This window comes from Bufo bufo, chromosome 1 (assembly GCF_905171765.1).
Source record: "Bufo bufo chromosome 1, aBufBuf1.1, whole genome shotgun sequence".
Taxonomy (NCBI): Eukaryota; Metazoa; Chordata; class Amphibia; order Anura; family Bufonidae; genus Bufo; species Bufo bufo.
The window spans coordinates 569,505,939-569,525,380 of record NC_053389.1 but is presented as its reverse complement, the minus strand read 5'-3'; the positions used below and the strand labels follow the sequence as shown (position 1 = coordinate 569,525,380).

Sequence of the window (19,442 nt, the reverse complement as noted above, 5' to 3'; positions counted from 1 at the left end):
GTCATTGGCTGTGGCATCCCACATGACTCTGTCCATACCCTGGCTGGAAGTAAACAGGCCAGGGGCTGGAAGATTGCCGAATGAAATCAGGGTCACTGGAACAGAGCAGCAGGGAGCAAGTGAGTATGATTTTCTCATTAGGTAACGCACACTCTGAGACCTAATTAGAAAGGGCCATGAAAAACCCCTTTGGGATATAGGAGGTGGTACAAATTTGGTATACAGGAGAAGATGTAGCATTAGGGATACAAGAACTTATACAATATTGTACAAGAAATGATGAAATATTGGTATACAGGAGGTGATTTTATATTAGGGGTAACAAGCATTGGAGCTAAAACTAATTAAATGGGTTATGCAGTATGATGATATTGATGACTTAACCTCAGGATAGATTATCAATATCAGATTTGATCAGACTGACCCCAATGATCTCATATTGATGACTTAGGCCTCATGCACACGACCGTTGTCCGTTGTTCCGTTTTCCGTGATTTTCTGCGGACCCATTGACTTTCAATGGGTCCGTTGAAAACTCGGATAATGCACCGTTTGTCATCCGCGTCTGTGATCCGTGTTTCCAGTCCGTCAAAAAAATATGACCTGTCCTATTTTTTTCATGGACAACGGTTCTCGGACCCATTCAAGTCAATGGGTCCGTGAAAAAACACGGAGGCACACAAGATTGTCATCCACGTCCGTTTTTTTCCTATCATTTGCAAGGCAAACTTGACTTAGATTTTTTTTTCACTTTTCATGTCTGGTGATCCTCCAAAAATCAAGGAAGACACACGGAAACAAAAACGGAAACGGATCACGGAACCCCGTTTTGCGGACCGCGAAAAAATACTGTCGTGTGCATGAGGCCTTATCCTGAGGACAGGTCATCAATATCATCACACTGCACAACCCCTTTAACCCCTTAGTGACCACCCATACGTGTTTTTACGGCGGTCACTAAGGGGCCTTAGGCTGGGCCGCCGCGTTTTTACGGCGGCCCAGTTTAAGCGCTGCACGGCTCCCCCGTGCAGCGGGGAGCGCGGACCTGGCTCTCACATGAGAGCCGGGTCCCTGCTCTAACAGCCCGGAACGGCAGGAGTGCCGATCCGGGCTGTTTAACCCTTTACATGCCGGGCGCAATGGCGCCCGCCGCATGTAAAGTGGTGACAGAGGGAGCGGACTCCCTCTGTCTCCCATCAGCACCCCGAAAATGCGATCGCGGGGTGCTGATGTACTAGGAAGCTTACCTCACTTCCGATCAGGGCCCCGAGCCTGTCTTCAGTTACTTCCAGCAGGCTGTGCCTCTCTGGCGCAGCCTGCTGGTCAATGTTCGAATAGCATTGCTTTTGAAATGCAATGCATTATAGAGATAATGCATTACATTTTAAAAGCAATCAAAATACTGTATATTATAGTCCCCTTGTGGGACTATTAAGTAGTGAAAAAAATAGAAAAAAAATACACATTTATTAAATAAAAAAAATTCCATAAAATAAAAAAATAGGCTTTTTTTTCCATTGAAAATACGCTTTTCAATGAAAAAAATTGCAAAAAGAAAATATCCCCCATATGTTTGGTATTGCCGCGTCCGTAACGACCGGGACTACATAAATATTACATAAATTATCCCCTATGGTGAACGCCGTAAAAAATAAAAAATAAAAAAAGACAGAATTTCGAATTTATTCTTAGTTTCCACCGAAAAAAAAAACGTAATAACAAGCGATCAAAAAGCGGAATTTACTCCAAAATCATACCAATGAAAAATACAAGTTGTCTTTCAAAAATCAAGCCCTCACACAATTCCATATAAAAAACTAAAAAAAAGTTATGGGTCTTGTGAAGTGGCAATGCAAAATAATATTTTTGGTTAATAAAAGGTGTTTTATTGCAAAAAAAAGTAGTAAAACGTAAACAAAATTATAAGTATTTAGTATCACTGTAATCGTACTGACCCAGACAATAAAGATATTATGTTATTTGTACCGAAAAATGAACGCCAAAAAATGTATAATGTAAAAACGCAGTGGCAGTATTGCTATTTTTCCCCATCTCCCTCCCAGAAAGAGTTAATAAAAGTTAATCAGAAAGTTATGTGTACCCCAAAATGGCGCCATTAAAAACTACAACTTGTCCCGTAAAAAACAAGCCCTCATAAAGCTATATAGATGAAAAAATAAAAAAGTTATAGCTCTTGGAACGAGACCATAAAAAAAGAAAGAAAAACGCTTGGTCATAAAGGCCCAAACAGGCTTGGTCACTAAGGGGTTAAAGACTTTTTTGTTTAGTTTACGATTTAGTATTGTGAGGACCTTTTTTGAAATTACCTGTCCACTACTGTGTGGTGCTGAATGCTTTTTTTTTATTGAATTGTTTTTATGATATTATTGCTATAAACAAATTATTTTTGGATAACCAACGTTTTAATATATTCAATGGTCATAAAGTTGGCTAGCCTGTATGAATTACATTCCATTAAAAAATACAGTTTGCAATGTGTAGATGGGATTTCCTGTGTTGTGTGCATGACTACATTCAAAAAGTATGGACTACACTTCCGTCCGCATGTGAAATATCTGATTGTGCCTCCATATGATTCAACACTTAGGAATGTGGTCCGCAACCCATGTGACCCAGAGACAGGGGAAACATACAATGCAAATTATAGCGTTACATTTCTAAAAATGCCTTCAACATGTTGAATGAATCAATAGTTATTTGAAGGGTACTTATATTTTATATACATCTGATGTACTGAACGGCATTGTCACGGCATACACCTGCATGTATTATCTACTGAATATTTTATACAGCATCAACCTATTCAGAGAATCAATTCATCCTCAGTGATTCCAGCTCTAATTTCCATATAGCAGCCACACAAACAAAAGTCCATTTTATAGGAAGAACCATATGTATTGAGAACTGAAGGAACTCACACAAACGCAAGAGAATATACGAATGTTCCCTTGGTTGGGTTCAAAATCTGCATAAACCAGTATGAACCATGGCACCATGACCCCCAGGTTTCTACACTGAGAATGTCATTTACAATTGATGGTAAACAGAAAATAACCATTAACTAGACATATCATTCACAACTTGGATGGGCATACCCCAGAGAATTTGGGAAAAACCTTTATCTTTCCTCTTTGGGTCATGCAACAATGTGATGTTTCAGAACTGTCATGATTCATGAAGAAAGCCTGTGTAGATATTCCAAAGAAATTATCAAGAGCACAAATACATCACTGTGCTATGTACATTTCATCACTAAGTCGACTTTCTATGTACGGCTTCATCAGTATTAAAGAGGACAATGTACAGAGAATCAGATACTGACATTTTATTTACTTATAGGTGTCAAATTACTCAGTAACACTACCAAAAATGTAAATTGGATTCACTTCTCCAAGACAGACCACCATTGATTTACCAATAAACTAACACATACATACAGGTTTATAACACAAGTATAGGCACATGCAATTAGATTTTTACTATGCATCTTGTCCTGGAAATGAAATTGAGGACAGCATCATCTGTAAATCTACAGTTGATTGAACCTCAAAATCAAAGGATATTAGTGCACTGACTGCATGGCGAGGCAGCTGTAATTTCAATAAACGCGCATGTAATCAAAAGCATCTTTTTCTCCATGAGGAATACTCCGGTTACCGGGTACTCCGGTTTCCTCCCACACTCCAAAGACATACTGATAGGGACCTTAGATTGTGAGCCCCATTGGGGACAGTTGGATGCTAATGTCTGCAAAGCGCTGCGGAATATAGTAGCGCCATATAAGTGCATAAAATAAATAACTAAATCAGTGAAGAGACTTTGAGGCAAGATAAAATTAAAATCCAGCAGAGCAATTAGTGACAGGTTTATAACTTGGGCCTGGTTACTACCAGAACTATTTCCCTTTTTTCCATATTGAATTTGTCTGACAGACATTTGTTGGGACACATTATCCACACTGATATCTCCTGACTACATCAGACATCATGCTTGAAGCAATATGCCACCTAAAGCTAATGACATCATACACAAAGCAAAAATCCAACAATATTAGCAATTTAGCAGTAAGATACCAAGATCAGACACAGTTCTGGAAGACCCAGACCTTCTGATAACATGTGTGTGTTCTATCAAGGAAAGGAACATTTCACCTTTCTAGATAGTTCACAGACACATAATACCTAAGATAGTCATGACTCAATGGACCTTTTTCTCTGGAGACCTTAAACTTTTCACCCATTGGGAGTGTGGTCTACATTTCTTGGTATGTGTAAATATTGCCTCATCTAATGTGAAAGATCTAAAATATTCCAAAATCCATAGGTCTTATAAGACGATAACAATATGATAAAGACTTTCACTAACTTCTGAAGAAAGGTTACAGTAACACCAGCTCTGAGTGTTCAAAACATAGATCTAAGTATATTGTACAAACTCAAAAGACTTTTTTTCTATGGTGAAAACCTGAGGTTTCTCACATCATATTATTGGTCTCTGCTAGACTAATGCATTTCACAATGAAAAGCCACATCAACTCTATGCAATATCTTAAAGGGGATCGGTCATGGAAGTACATTATGTCCTCATGTGGACTGTGGTTCAGGAGCTCCAGCTTCCACTGCCAATCCCAGCTTGGGTCTGGTAAAAAGAGCAAGCATGCCTAGAAGCACTCTAACAAAAGACCAGGCTTACATAAGAGTTTGTCTTTTGCATGCCTGGACTATATTCTCTCTACTTGTGCTATTTTTGAAATTGGTAGCAAAAGTAACAAGAAAATATTTCTCCAAATCTGTTCTCCATTGGAGGTTCTGTTTGGCCAAAAAAAAGGCTTTTCTGGAAAGCCTGGGTAGACACATTACTACAGCCTGTAGGAACCAGATAGAAGCTTCTAAAAACCATTGAGTTTTCTAGTAACCAGGCAAAAGAAATCTTTCATCAATAGGGAACAACCCAAAGAGTTAGGCATCAGCTTGTTCTGAAGACAGATGTCCCCATGTTGGAATGGTATTGAAATCTTCTAGTCATCAGAAGTAGTTGACATATTCCTACACATAGGCCAATATTTGGCTGAACTGCTGAATCTGAACAGAAAAAAACATGTTGGCATGCGATTCTCTAAAACACAGCAATTGCTAACAAAAATCACTAGCTGTAAAACTCAATCATACTTCTGACAACAAAGTAAGGCCTCATCATGCGTATTGGATGCTGGCCCATTCATTTCAATGGGGCCACAAAAAATCCGGACATCACTGTGTGCTGTCTGCATCCGTATCTCCGTATACGCGTCACGCAAAAAAGTTGAAAATGTCCTATTCTTGTCTGTTTTGCGGACAAGAATAGACAGTTTGACAATGGGAAATTGAGGATGCATGCGGCCAGTATCCGTATTTTGCAGATCTGCGGTATGCGGACCTCAAAATAGGTCGGGTTCATGAGACCTAATAAGTAAAAGGTCAAAGACAACAATAATAATAAGCTTTACAATGTTTCACCTTGAGCATAGGCCTATAGACTTTCCCACCAACTCATGTAGCTCTAGGATACATATAACTGTCCAACAAGCCAGGATGACACAGCCAAAGAGAAACCTGACACATAAGGAACAAGGAAGCAAACAGAAATGTTCTTCTATGGGCTTTACAACTGTACACTCCATAAATGACTAGTGAAAGCAGAAATGATTTAAGGCCTTGGTAAGTTTATATACCTTACATAAGGTTTAATAATTGTGTTTTGACACCTTATCCTGCTGGTGTCAATCACAGCTGCCATTCGCTCTCCTCTATGCACAACATGCTTGGTTTTTTGAAAGATTCGACTCTTTTTTAAGATGGCTAAATAACTAAAATATGGAAAAATTTGATTTTCAGTCTCAGCCACTACTCGTAAGGGCACTGTCTTCTAAAATCGGCTGGCATGGTCCACTTTACATATATGTACATATAGAAACACCTACCGAGAGGTCAAACATAGTCATTTTGTGATATTTTTTTTAATGGAATTCTGTGAAAATCGTATAAACCATAAAATAATTTTAGCTTTGAAACCAATCAGATTGAATCTATCAAATGCATATCTAGTTCTAGTTTCTACTAGACTCTATGTCAAAGGTAACGCTATGACTTCATTAATGAGTAGAATTGAAGTCATGGAGTCTGCTGTCTGTAAAATTCAGAATGGCCACCAGGTATGAAACCTGACAAGGTGGGCTATGCCTTGGATTTGTAATCTGCTTATAGAAGCATTCATTTCTACACAGCAACGAATGTATCGCCCCATATTTTAGTAACTTGCAATCTGGCATATGGTTATATGTTAGCCAAGGTTCTGTAAGAATGACGGTAGACATCTTCATGGCATCCAGGCTGAAGCCTCCTAACAGCCATAGAACATCACGATGATTCCATGTGGATGTAAATATGCAACTGGTTAATTAACACGTATGACCTGGTAACACTTAGCGCGGTCTGTTAATGACATGTCAGCCGGTTGTAGCACTGGAATCATCATTGATATTCCATATGAATATGGAAGTGAGTGAAAACTCTGTGTCAGGTGACTCCGGCGTCCACCATGACAGACTGAATGCAAAGCATGTGCAAATAATATTCATGAATTATTTACCAGCCAGATACTGGATGCAACATGAGCCTGTTCACACAACCTCTTACAATGAGCTAAAAGGTAAGGCTGCCTGTTTAAAAATGCAGCAGGAGATGACAGGGCAAGATGCCCGGCACCAACTGAATTTAACTCTTCGACGAGCACCATTATTTTAGTCCCTTCCAGCTTCCCTTCTCTGCCACCATCCCCCTTAATAATTCCCATTGCAGCCTTTTCCCCTTCTCTTTTACTACCATTGAGAGAGTATTATAATGGAGGAGTGTCATGTTTCCTAGCTGTATGCTGTCTGGGTAGACTGCCTACATCACTGTGCATAGCACGAAATCCGCCAAGCCTATTTATAGAACTGAACGCCTCCTAAAACCCTGTGACCATGGAAAAAGGTGAAACCGGTAATATTTTACTCTCTCTGGCAGTGAGCCTGCCAGCTGCAGTGCAAGCCGGCATTACCACCTTCCTCATCATCATCATCATGCAACTGGCATGCCTTCTAGAGTATGCCCGAATGAATAACATCCTGTCCCCTGTGCCATCATCCACAAGTCTGTCTCTTTGCACTTACTAGACTTCAAAGTGCAATCTCCAGCTATGTCGCCTCTTTTCCATCTGTCTTTCTTATCCAATGTGACATGGCTTCTCATGATCAAGGAAATAGTGTATTTGCAAATGCATTTCACGTCTATCATGTCTATAGTAGCAAAATGCCATGGCCGTCCCTACACGCCAAACCATGGCGAACAGACAGATATGTTCTGTGTATCATTGTATATCAAATAGATGTATAGGAGACGCACATGTAAAGTTACAGATCATAAATGTTTGTGTATATATATATATAGTGTAAGAAAATGATTAAATAGATGTATAGGAGACACACATGTAAAGTTAAAGATCATAAATGTTTGTATATATATATATATATATATATATATAGTAAGAAAATGATTAAATAAATGTATAGGCGACGCACATGTAAAGTTACAGATCATAAATGTATATATATATATATATATATATATATAGTGTAATAAAATGATTAAATAGATGTATAGGAGATGCACATGTAAAGTTACAGATCATAAATGATTAAATAGATGAAATATAAAATACAGATAGTAACATATAAGGATATTGTTCTGCAGGCTCAGGTGTACATCCATTACATATACAATGCCTGTTCTCATGTATCCAGCAGTCATTTTCAGGACAATTCAATTCATTTCTAATGGAAAACAGATAGGGTGCTGACACATTACCTTCTTTTTAGGATGAGACGCTGTGCAGAAGCCAACCCCAGAAAAAGCATCCCATTAAATCCAGGTTAAACAGGCTCACGGCCTAACAAGCAGCATCCATTTCCATCTCCAGGACCTCCTCTGTAGCTTTGCTGGAATACAGACACAACCCCTCTTGCTGGCTTCCTCCTGTATGTGTGTGTGTGTGTATCTGTGTGTGCGCCTGGGATTCTGCCTCTTTCCACTGGGCTATTACATCCTATCACCCCGCGAACCGTCTCTCACATCGACACTGGCTGTGGTCCAGGATGCACCGCAGAAATGTCCATCGTTACAAAGAGAGAAGGGGGAAAAAAAACGAAATAGTAGAAAGTGCTGGCCACACTACAAGGAGATTCACACACACACATAGGCAGAGCATGCCACTGGCTGGAAGGAGGGGTGAGAAAGCGGCTTCAGCCCTGTGCTTTTCCCTAGCTTTTTCCTGCTGGTGCATTCCTCCCTTTTCTTAATGACTCACGTGCAGACAAAAACACACTTTAAATGAAAAGGGGCTGCCTAGTGGTGGGGGAAGGGAAGGAGAATAGAAGAGGCTGATGCTGATAATGTGTAACCCAAGCCCCCCAGCAGGCATGCAGTGTACCAGGCTGAGGTCCTGCACCACACACTGCAGAGCAACATCTGTGCAGCAAGGAACCTGCTCCTGACAACACCGCACAATTTCTACTTACAGTCGCTAAAGTTTCATTTTATTCTTTTAACTTATTTTCTCTCTACAGCGCTGCGGAATGTCTAAGCGCCATGTAAAAGGAATAAAATAAAGAACTAAGCTACAGCTAAAGCGCACAGTACTAAAAGGACAACGTATTCGTTATTAAGATTATTAAATCAAATCATTACAAGCTAAAATAAAAGTTTTACTATATTAATAGGATTAAGAAGTGCGAAAATATATGACAATATATGACAAATATGTTTTAAAGGGTCTTTCCATTTTCCTGACGGACCTGTGGAGACGACCATGCTCACCTATTCCCTGCCTCTGGGTTCGGGCACATTTGCGCCGCCGTAGTGTTAAGGTCCCCGTGTGTCATCATCCAGTTTGACAATCAATGTAGTCAATCACTGGCCGCCACGGTGTTATATGACCCACTGATAGGAAGCAAGGGGGGCGCATCACCAATGTGGCCAATGATCGGCTGCAACGGCCGTCAAACCAGATGTTGAGACCGGAGAGTGGCAGCGGCGGCGGGGGAGCCAGAACCCAGTGGTGGGGAGCAGGTAAGTATGCTTCCCTCTGCAATTCCAGCCTTGTGGGGGAGGGAGTTTGGAAAGCCCCTGAATATGGAAATCCCCTTGAAAGAAAAAAATTTAAGAAAAAAGAAAATTCCTTTAAAGTAAGCAAACATTGTGGCCAAAGACTTTAGCGTCTATATATTTTTTATTGGAAGACTTTATTGGATTTTTTTAAATAGTGGCTTTAGTTCAAAGAACTTTGCCATTAGGAAAAAGTATTGTACATATAACTACTACTGTAAGTGGTCCATCAGGAAACAGGTTGCCAGAGTAAGGCCAGTTTCACATGACCGAAAAATTGACACATTTAAGTCCTGGCCCGGGACCAATCTAATGACCCGAACTACCAGGAATATGGATCCCCTCTTGGGGAACATACATAGAAGGCTAGGTAAGAGTTTGTGTACATATGACTGCCCATGGACCATTTCAGCAATATAGTATTTTAGCTATTGATATTATCTGCAGGGACCCATGTACATACTCTGCCCATATGAAATTTTATTCAGTGCGTGTCCATTATCTAATCTCTGACTTCGGCCTCATGCACACTACAGTTGTTTTTTGCGTCCGCCAAAAAAACCTGTTTTTTTTTGGAGGATCAGTTTTTTTCCACAGATCCCTTGTAATAAATGCCTATCCTTGTCCGCAAATGTGAAAAAAGTAGGACATGCACAATTTTTTTTGCTGAAGGGAAACACGGACAACGGACGCGGAACACAAATGAATGAACTAACAGCATTTTTTTGCTGACTCATTGAAATGAATGGGTCCCCATCCTATCTGCAAAAAAAACGGAGGCCGAGAAAAACAACTGTCGTGTGCATGAGGCCTTCCAGTGATCATTGAAGCAGAGTTGCTTATTTCAGAATATGACAGTCCGTCTACTTAGTCTCGTCTTATACATTGGTGTCCGTCCAGTGACCATGTTTATTGTCAAAACCAAGTAATCACATTCACATTCAAAAGTGGCAAAAATGTAGAAGGTGCAGAAGTTCTGGCCAAAAGCTGTGCACACACACACCCGTTAGATCCATTGTTTGTTGTCCATTTTGGGACTTATGTGGCTTTTTTTAGTAATGGATGAAGCGGTCCTGAGTAGATGTATAGATGTAGACTGAGCTACAGTTCTAGCCGGGGTCAATGTGGACAGGCTGGAGTGACATTCATGGGAAGTGAGATAAATAAGCCATTTCACAAGATAACTGAAAAAATATATCTACCTGTCAAGCAATATTTCAAAAAAGATATTTGTGTGATTCTGCCCCATTTATTATAGGTAAGTAACAATAAAGTCTACATTTCTTAGATCAGTGATCATGCACCTCTACGTCATACAAGACGTTGCATTCTGCAGTATGTGTTTTACTTAGCAATTGATCTTAACAGAATTGTTCAGTGTCACCCGAAGGCCTCAGTAATCAAATATAAACAGAACATGATGGATCCTGATCATGACAGAACAGATAAAGGCTGATTCCATGGCTATACTTTCATGAATAGGTTCATTTGTTGACTGATCCCTTAGTATCCATTTTTTGAATATCCTATATAATACAAAAACACAGAAATGTGATTCTTAGGCTACTTTCACACTAGGGTTGTTTGAATCCGGCGTTCAATTCCGTCACCGGAACTGCCCGCCAGATCCGGAAAAACGTGTGAAAACGGATTACATTTAAATCCTGATCAGGATTTTGATCACAATGAAAAAATGCATTAGAAAAAACGTATCCGCCATTTATGGACTTTAACTTTTTTTCACATTTTTCGGGTTTAACATGCAAAAGCCGGATCCGGTTTGACGGAACACACGGCGCCGGATTCGGCGTTAATGCAAGTCAATTGGAAAAAGGCCGGATCCGGCGTTCAGTCAAAGTGTTCCGGATTTTTGGCCGGAGGTTAAAATACAACATCCTACGGTTTTCTGAAAAGCCTGATCAGTCAAAAAGACTGAACTGAAGACATCCTGATGCATCCTGAACGGATTACTCTCTATTCAGAATGCATGGGGATAAAACTGATCAGTTCTTTTCCGGATTTGAGCCTCTAGGACGGAGCTCAGCACCGGAAAAGAAAAACGCTAGTGTGAAAGTAGCCTTATTTAGATGTGGCCAAGGTAAATGCAATCTTAAAGTGCCCATAAACCTTCAGTAGCAACCTCTCCTGATCCTCCCATACACATACCTGCTCACCTGGGCTGAGCATGTATTTTTTATAATGGGAAAAGATGAGAAAGTTGCTACCCATAAGAACAAAAGGACCAGGCACTGAAATTCTACTCAAGAGATCCTTTCACTTCTCACATCATCTGTTGGAGGAGAGCTGGGACTGTCCTACCAAAAAAGTTGAGTTTGGCTGACAATAAGATATATATCGAGGTCTTTAAAATACGATTGTCTTACAATAGATTGGGTGCAAGTGTTAAGTAACCTGTCCACTATTAGTCACATCATGACAAAGAAGGAGTTACTCCAGATGCTTCCACAATTACTCTACCGTAGACATGATGTCACACTGATTTTAAAAAAGCCACCATTAATGAAAACGACATTGACCCGAGACAAGAAAAATCTTTAATAGAAACCTGCACAAGCAAGAAAAACATAAATGTACTGTACAAGAATGCAATAGTTACATATATACCAGTATCAAAGAAAAAGTCTAAACTAGGACTATGAAAGAGATGATCCCACAGGACATCGGAGAACGAAAGGGTTGTGAATACTTCAATTTTCTTAACAGCATAAGGAGTCAAGATGAAGTTATGTCTTCAATTATGCTGGCAGCAGGAAAAGGAGCTGGCAGCTGGATGCTGAGTCAGTGAAAAGTCCAACAAAAAGAAGTCAAGAAAGGAAACCAATCGATAGGACCTGCCCTTCTGTATATCGTTCAGTTTCCTAGGCGGCGATTCTCTGGCTTTTTTTTTTTTTTTTTTTTAAAGATGAGGATCTTGCCAAAATATTACAATAACAGCTTTCAGCAATGTTTCCCTCACCTCACACAAAAAATAATAATCCAATGATTCCAGACTGGTTGTATTATTATGGTAAATTAATACACATTGTACAATGGAAAAAGAGTGCATATGACTTCTTGAACAATTCCCATATCTCTACCATAAATCAGCATTGGTTGAACGAGCAAAGCAAGGTGCAAGGATTTTTGCCAACACAAGGGAAGCTACATTTTGGCGCCCCCCCCCATGTCACATTTCTCTCCCCATGTCACATTTTGCCCCCTCAATGTCACATTTCTCCCCCTCCCCTCCATGTCACATCACCCCCTCCTTTTTACATCACCCCCTTCGTGTCACATCACCCCCTTTGTGTCACATCCCCCCCCATGGCACATCATCCCCTCCCCCATGTCACATTTCTCCCCCTCCATGGTGATTTATTTAAAGAGGACCTTTCAAGGTTCCAAACATTGTAAGATAACTATCTGTATATTTAGTGCGCCGCCCAGGGATCTGCCTGCATTTACTATTATTCCTGGGCACCGCTCCGTTCGCCTGCTGTGGCCCCCGTTACCGTCTCTGGCGCTGTATGATAATTACTACTATCGGAGCAATGGGGAGGAGACATCAGCTTCTCTCCTGGGGGAAAAGATGAGCTTTTTTCTCTCCCTGGCTGTGACAGCCAGGGAGAAGGAATGCCCAGGAGGGAAGCTGATGTCTCCTCCCTGTTGTGAAGTTAGTAGTAATTAGCATACGGCGCGGGAGACAGTAACGGGGGCTACAGCGGGCGAATGAAGCGGCGCACAGGGATGATAGCAAGTGCAGTGAGATCCCTGGGTGCCGCGCTACATATACAGATATACAAAAAAAAAAGTTTCATTTTTCCGCCCCAACCCCCCCTCCCCTTGGATCGGTGTCTCTGCGCCCTAAGGCAGTCGCTTGGTCTGCCTTATTATAGCGCTGAGCCTGGAGCTAAGCATGGATTTAAACCTTATATTAAGAATTAAAGGTGTAGATATGCTAATAATTCATCATATCTCACTCTTGGCCAGATATTTATTCCGGCAGTAGATGGGGTATGCTGCTACAATTAACAGGAGCTATAATCTGTGGAAATCTTACTCTAACCTACGAAGACTAACCCAAGTCTGCTCCATCCTACATTTTTATGCTAATTCAGATATCACCCAAAGTGGAACCTCCTCTCTGCCAAGAAAAACCTCCTAATATGTGCAGTGTCCCACTCACGTGACCGTGGGAAACGCAAACGTATCTTAATTATGTATTAATGTCATGTGATATGCCTGCATTTTGTATTTTATCTCCTGTCATATTCTCCATGTCACAATGTGATTCTATATGCATAGATCCTTTACACAGGCCTAGTCAGGGTGCACTACACTTGTTTCTCCACAAGATGGAGCAGTGTCCGTGTATAAATAGCTTAGCTCAGACCTAAGTTAGGCAGTTCAAACCAGATCAGTTGTTGGCTGGTTGAGGTCAATCCCAACCAGTTCAGATGAGCTCAGGTAAATCCAAGTGAGAGTTCAGTTCAAAGCAGTTCTCTCATGAGCCTACAAGAAAGCAACAGCCATGTAGCTGTATATCTGGAGGGAGGCATAGTCCTAGCCTCTCTACTCTGTCCCTGTCGGCTCCACAGCCCAGGGTTAAAGGGAACCTGTCGCCAGTTTTATGGTGTCCTAACTAAGGGCAACATAAATAAGTGACTGATTCTCTTAGCAAAATGCTGGGTCACTTTCTTTAATTACAAAAATAATAACTACTAATGTCCAGAGGACTAATATGCACCTATTAATCCAGCACCTATTCCAAGATACCTAATATTTAATATGTAACTTTTATTAGTATGCTGTAAAACCGAGTTACTAACTTAACTATACGTTAAAATCCCAGTGCGTCGCAGTCCTCACTTGTCTAGTTTTATTTACTATAGTGTTGTCCAGCATCCCCTTCCTTAGTATGGGGTGACAGGTCGCTACTAATCACCACTGATGCGGCTGGCTGCGCGCTGCCAGCATGCTATGTATTCAGTGCTGCGATTCCCCTTATGCTGCTTGGGGCTGCAGACTGCACTGTGTTAAAACTGAAGCCTCACGCTGCCCCCCGACATGTTTCGCCGTTACCGGCGTCTTCAGGGGTTTCTTTAATTGACCCAGTCAATCTGCCAACATCTTGTATTGAAAAGCTACAGTGTTAATGATGAGTCCTGAATATTCATGAGCTCCTGACTCTCCCCGACTACCTGCTGCTGAATGACTGTTTTTTTCCATATGAATCAGCAGCAGGTGGGCAGGGGAGTGGCTATAGCTCTGAATTAAATATACGCTGGACTCAATGACATCACGCCGGACTCCAATCAGCTCATTAGCATACGGCATGCGGAATCTTTGTGTGTATATTACGAGGTAACCATCTGTCACACCAGTAAGTGAATACATCTAAGGCACTTTTTAGTAGTTAATGATTGTATATAATTAGTTCGATTATAATCAAATATCCACATGACAGGTTCCCTTTAAGGCCTGCAATCATTCTACCTAGAGGTGAGCAATCCACTCCTATAGATCGCGCTTCCAGTGTGACCAATGTCTAAACTGTATGCAGCCGAGTATATAAGGAATTATCATGTTTATGCAAGATAAAGGATTAGCAAGATAGTCATTACCTGAGGACTTATTAGGCACCTTTGTACTAGGTGTAGGAGATAGCATGAAGCATCCACACCTCCAGTTTAAATCCTGAGGACAGTCAGGCCAACTGTCAGAACAACATTGGAATATAAGTTTCAGGATTCAGAAAAGCACCTTTAAACAAGGATTAGGATCAGACCGGAGTTGTTACCAGTGTAAGACTTTCATATTTTTACAAGCCTAGTCTGAGCAGTAGTCTTCTTATGTATTACAAGAGCCTGTACTTCATTGAGGATTTGCATTTCCCTTTCCCCATATGTATGGGAGATTGTGCTTAATGCCAGATTGTATCAAGAGACTGTCTTAATGCATTTGATGTGTTGTTATTAGAAGTTATCTTCAGTAAAGTTCCACTTTGAGTTTCATCTTGCTTGCCTCAGTCTCAAGTTCCTCTATTAACACTATAGTAAATGGTTGTACCTCCATACAAAAGGTACTGGCGTCACGACTACAAGGGACCTTGCCACTGGCACATTAATACAGACCACCAAGGGCACCTCCAACCACCTTCATCCCAGTGTTCCTTACACCAGCGTGTGCCCCAGAGAATCCTTGTGCCATTCTCCTTTTCACTTTTATGCAAGCCTGCCCAGGGACGACATAACCTTGAGTAACCAGAACTGTATTTACCTCGGCCCACCTATTGCTCACACCGTGACCTCACACATAATTCCCCCACAAGGTCTGGCATACCACATATGTACCTTTTTAATCCCCTTCTCACACTCTCACATACAAGACTTCTCCATGTGCCTGCCCTTTCTACTGGAACTCCCTTCCTCATTTCACCTGACATTCTCCAGCCCTCCAATCCTTTTTAAATCTTACTTCGACAAACATATAACCTGACCTAAAGAATTCCCCAGGTGATATTTCAGCACCTCACATGTCTAGACCTGCTTACGTCGTTCCCTGGCCTTGTATCTATTCCTGTTACATGCATGCTATAGCGCCCCCTGCTTATTTTTCAATGTCTCTCAGACTTCCAAGTGTTCACTGCCGATGTTCACTCATTCCCAGTAGCTCAGCTCCACCACCTGGAGCAGAGTGATTCCTGCTGTTGTGAAGGCCAGCCAGTCTGAAGCAACTTCTCCTTACCAGCACTAGTCACATTAGGTGGACGTTCTGAGAGGGAATGAAAAGAACTGAAGAGAACACCATGACAAATATGTAGCAGCAATACCGAGACACAATGGCATTAAAATGACTCCAATTGAAAAATTGTTATATTTTGCATGATCTAGCAGAGCAATATAATACTTACCATATACCTCTACTATATACACATGGTTGCTATATTACCAAACCAATCATTTTAAAGTCCCATTCACATGGTCAGTGACCGTAACTGATCAGTGGGGGGCAGACACCCGGGACCCCTGCCAGTCAGCTGCATTGGAACTCCTGTGAGTGCCACGGCCTTCTCGCAGTTTATCAAGCATAGTACTATATATATTATAGCGGCTATGCTAGGTATCGCAGCTCAGCTCCATTCACTTCTATGGGGCTGAGCAGCGCCTAGCCCATGTGACCAATGAACATGTTGTCATTGGCCTAGGAAAAGCTGAGAGAAGGCTGCAGCACCTCCGTGAGAACCAGTGCCTTCTCAAACAGCTGATCGGCATGGGTCCCAAGTGTTGGACCCCCACTAATCAAATACTGATGACCTATTTTTTTTACCTATTTTTTATGGACAACTTATAACAAATCCACGGACAGCCAAATTTATGGACCAATTGTAAAACCATAATGAATGATGATTATAAGTAATACATGTCTATAGCTCAATAGACTGATAAGAACTCATTACCAGCATTTACTGTGAGCTGGAAAATAATGATAATCACCACCATCATTTTTTTTTCATGCACACAGGAAAAAAGTTGCTTATTTTTACAGACTGTCCAGAAACTTCTGGACAGTTGGTAACCCTGGGCACCCTGTGCACCAGAAACTCGTATCTACGGCAGCCGGAGGCTGGTGTAGACTTGAGCCATAACTTATACCAGTTATTGTGAATATGGCTGAGATAGGCCCCTTCCTCTCGAACTACCCCTGAAAAAGTCACAAATTATGGAGCAAATATGCTGTGCTCTATTTTTTGTGCGATAATATTGGTGAAATAGACTTGATAAAGGCCCTTTCTAGATTTAGAGAAATCATAGTGCCTAGCTTGCCAAGGGGCCTTGGTTTAACAGGAAATGGTGTGGCTTAGAGGAGAAGAGGCATGGCTTATTATGCAACATTTTGCTCCAAAATGGCACCACAATTTTGAAGTAAAGTTCTGTAACAAATTAAGCCAACCAATAGTTGGTTTAAAGCTAGACAAAAGTGTGGCACTAAATGTATTATCCAGCATGAACCACGGTGATAAATCTGGTGCATCTAGACAGCTTGTCTAAGTTTATGCAGTTTATGGGGTGCTCCATTCAAGTTGCTCCGTTTCACCCTGAGGTTAATGAGATGGCTCAGACCACCATGAAATATTGCCCATATGTACTATTATTGTGCTGCTCTGAATTTCATTTCTTGTAAGTTGAAATTGTAGGAGAAACATGTCTGTTAGCTGCTCTCTTCCAGATAATGGTGTAAAAAACCCTCTTGTGGCACCAGGAAGCTACCCATTTGCAAGGGCTTCCTCCTTAAATGTCACCTACAAGTCCTTTTAAAAAGCAGCAAACAGGACCCCCAACATTCCTATTTGTCCCTGTGCAATCTGAAACAGTTTATTCTTTCTAATTTGCACAATATATTATGTGGGGCATGGTTTAGGGCAGTGATGGCTGACCTCCAGCGCTCCAGCTGTGGTGAAACTACGACTCCCAGCATGCTCCATTCATTTCTACGGAGTTCTGAGAACAGCCAAGCAAGTGTGCATCTTGGGAGTTGTAGTTTTAGCTGGAGTGCCGGCGGTTAGCCATCACAGGTTTAGAGATTACTGAGACCACCAGGTTCATCAGGGTTAGGAAGAGGATGACTTCATGGGTAAAAGCCCTTCTACTCTTATTGTGCACAACTCACTAACACTTTATAAAAACTGAAATATCCGCACAGCTTAAACACTGACTTTCATCAAACAGCCATAAGAAAAAGTGTATACAACATTTTTAAATTAAACTTAAAGTTAAAAAAATAATCTGTCAGTCACAAACTCCAACCCTCTAATGATTTGTTTTCTTTTTTCACCAGCAGAGGGACTAATGATTTTGAGTGGCTGACCCCATCCGTCTTGTGGGTTGAGTCAGTGATTATAAATCACCAGCTTTCAAAGTCAAAGGTTAGGGAGCAACACGGGATATGACCAGGCAATGATTGGTGAGGGACTGAAATGGTTGAGTTGGGACTAACAGACCTTAGATAAAAAGGCAGTTCTTAAACTATATCCATCACAATTAGGATGATTTCCGTCCAGTTTCCTGCAGCAATAAGTGACTTGCTTTAAACACAGTAATTTGTTCCTTTTTAACACTTGCAGGATAGTCCTGTAAAAAAATGTTTTATGGTGTCTAAATGTCCTCTATAGCTGCACATTGTAAACGCTTTGTTCTGCAAGCTTTCATGTTACAGTATCATTTCAACAATTTTGCAGCCCATTGCTGTTACCTACTGGACACCCATTTCCCCTCACCAGAAAAGGGTTCAGTAGTATATTAATGTGCATACATGTCATGCTGCTTTGACTAATACAGGGATGCCCAACCTGCGGCCCTCCAGCTGTTGCAAAACTACAACTCCCAGCATGCCTGAACAGCCTACAGCTACCAGCCTACAGCAGGGCATGGTGGGAGTTGAAGTTTTACAACAGCTGGAGCGCCGGAGGTTGAGCATCCCTGGACTAATAGATAAGGGTCCTTAATGTTGTTCACGCCTATTTCTTTTGAGTCCTTACATTTTCAGTGTATATTGGGCTTGTTTCTGACAGTTAATATTAGGGAAATCAATTCAGTCAACAGCGGAGAATCCTCAGATCAGGACCATCATCTATTAGAAGGACAGAGAGTGGCTAAAAAAGGGCACCTCTCACATTATTTGTTTACATAGGTTTTTCCGCCATAGTGGTTAAATACACCCATGGGGACCAATGTCCTTTCCATCTTGTGATAACGGAGGCTATAAACCAGGAGTTAGTTTTATAAAACCAATGACCTCTACACATGAATTTCCATATTCATCTAGCAGGACCCTGTATCCACTGCCAATATTTTAATGGCTGAACCTCAGTGTCTGAGACCGTTTCATTTCATTTTTTAGTCATGAGGAGTACACATGCTAACCTAAAAACTGTACACAAGATTTAGCAAAAAGGTAGAGTCACAAACCTCTTTGTTTATTCTTATATGAAAGCAACTATACATCTTAGGGTAGCCTGGGACAAATCACAGCACCTCAAAAAACCACTTTGGCAGGACAACGTCTCCAATGCCAGATCTTCAAATCAATATGTTAAAGGCCATACCTCCCTGTCCTTGACAATAAAAACTGTACTGTCTACACCCTCCCCTTGTTCTCACCCGTTATATCCCCTTGACTTTGCCAATTTTCCAATTAGCTATCTCGAACTTGTCCTTACCCAAATTACCTATAGATCTCTGC

The 19,442-nt window shown here is 41.1% G+C and overlaps 1 protein-coding gene across 4 annotated transcripts in view; it reads right to left on the bottom strand.

Moving 5' to 3' along the window:
- FRMD4A (FERM domain containing 4A) overlaps window positions 1-19,442 on the bottom strand; it is a 337,700-nt gene that overhangs the window by 202,833 nt on the left and 115,425 nt on the right. Inside the window, exon 1 of one of the 4 annotated variants that reach the window (XM_040413155.1) lies at window positions 7,905-8,108. The exons of the other annotated variants lie outside the window; for them this stretch is intronic. The gene's annotated coding sequence lies outside the window, so the exon portion shown is untranslated. Of the gene's footprint in view, window positions 1-7,904; window positions 8,109-19,442 lie in introns of those variants that run through there. 4 annotated transcript variants of the gene reach the window in all.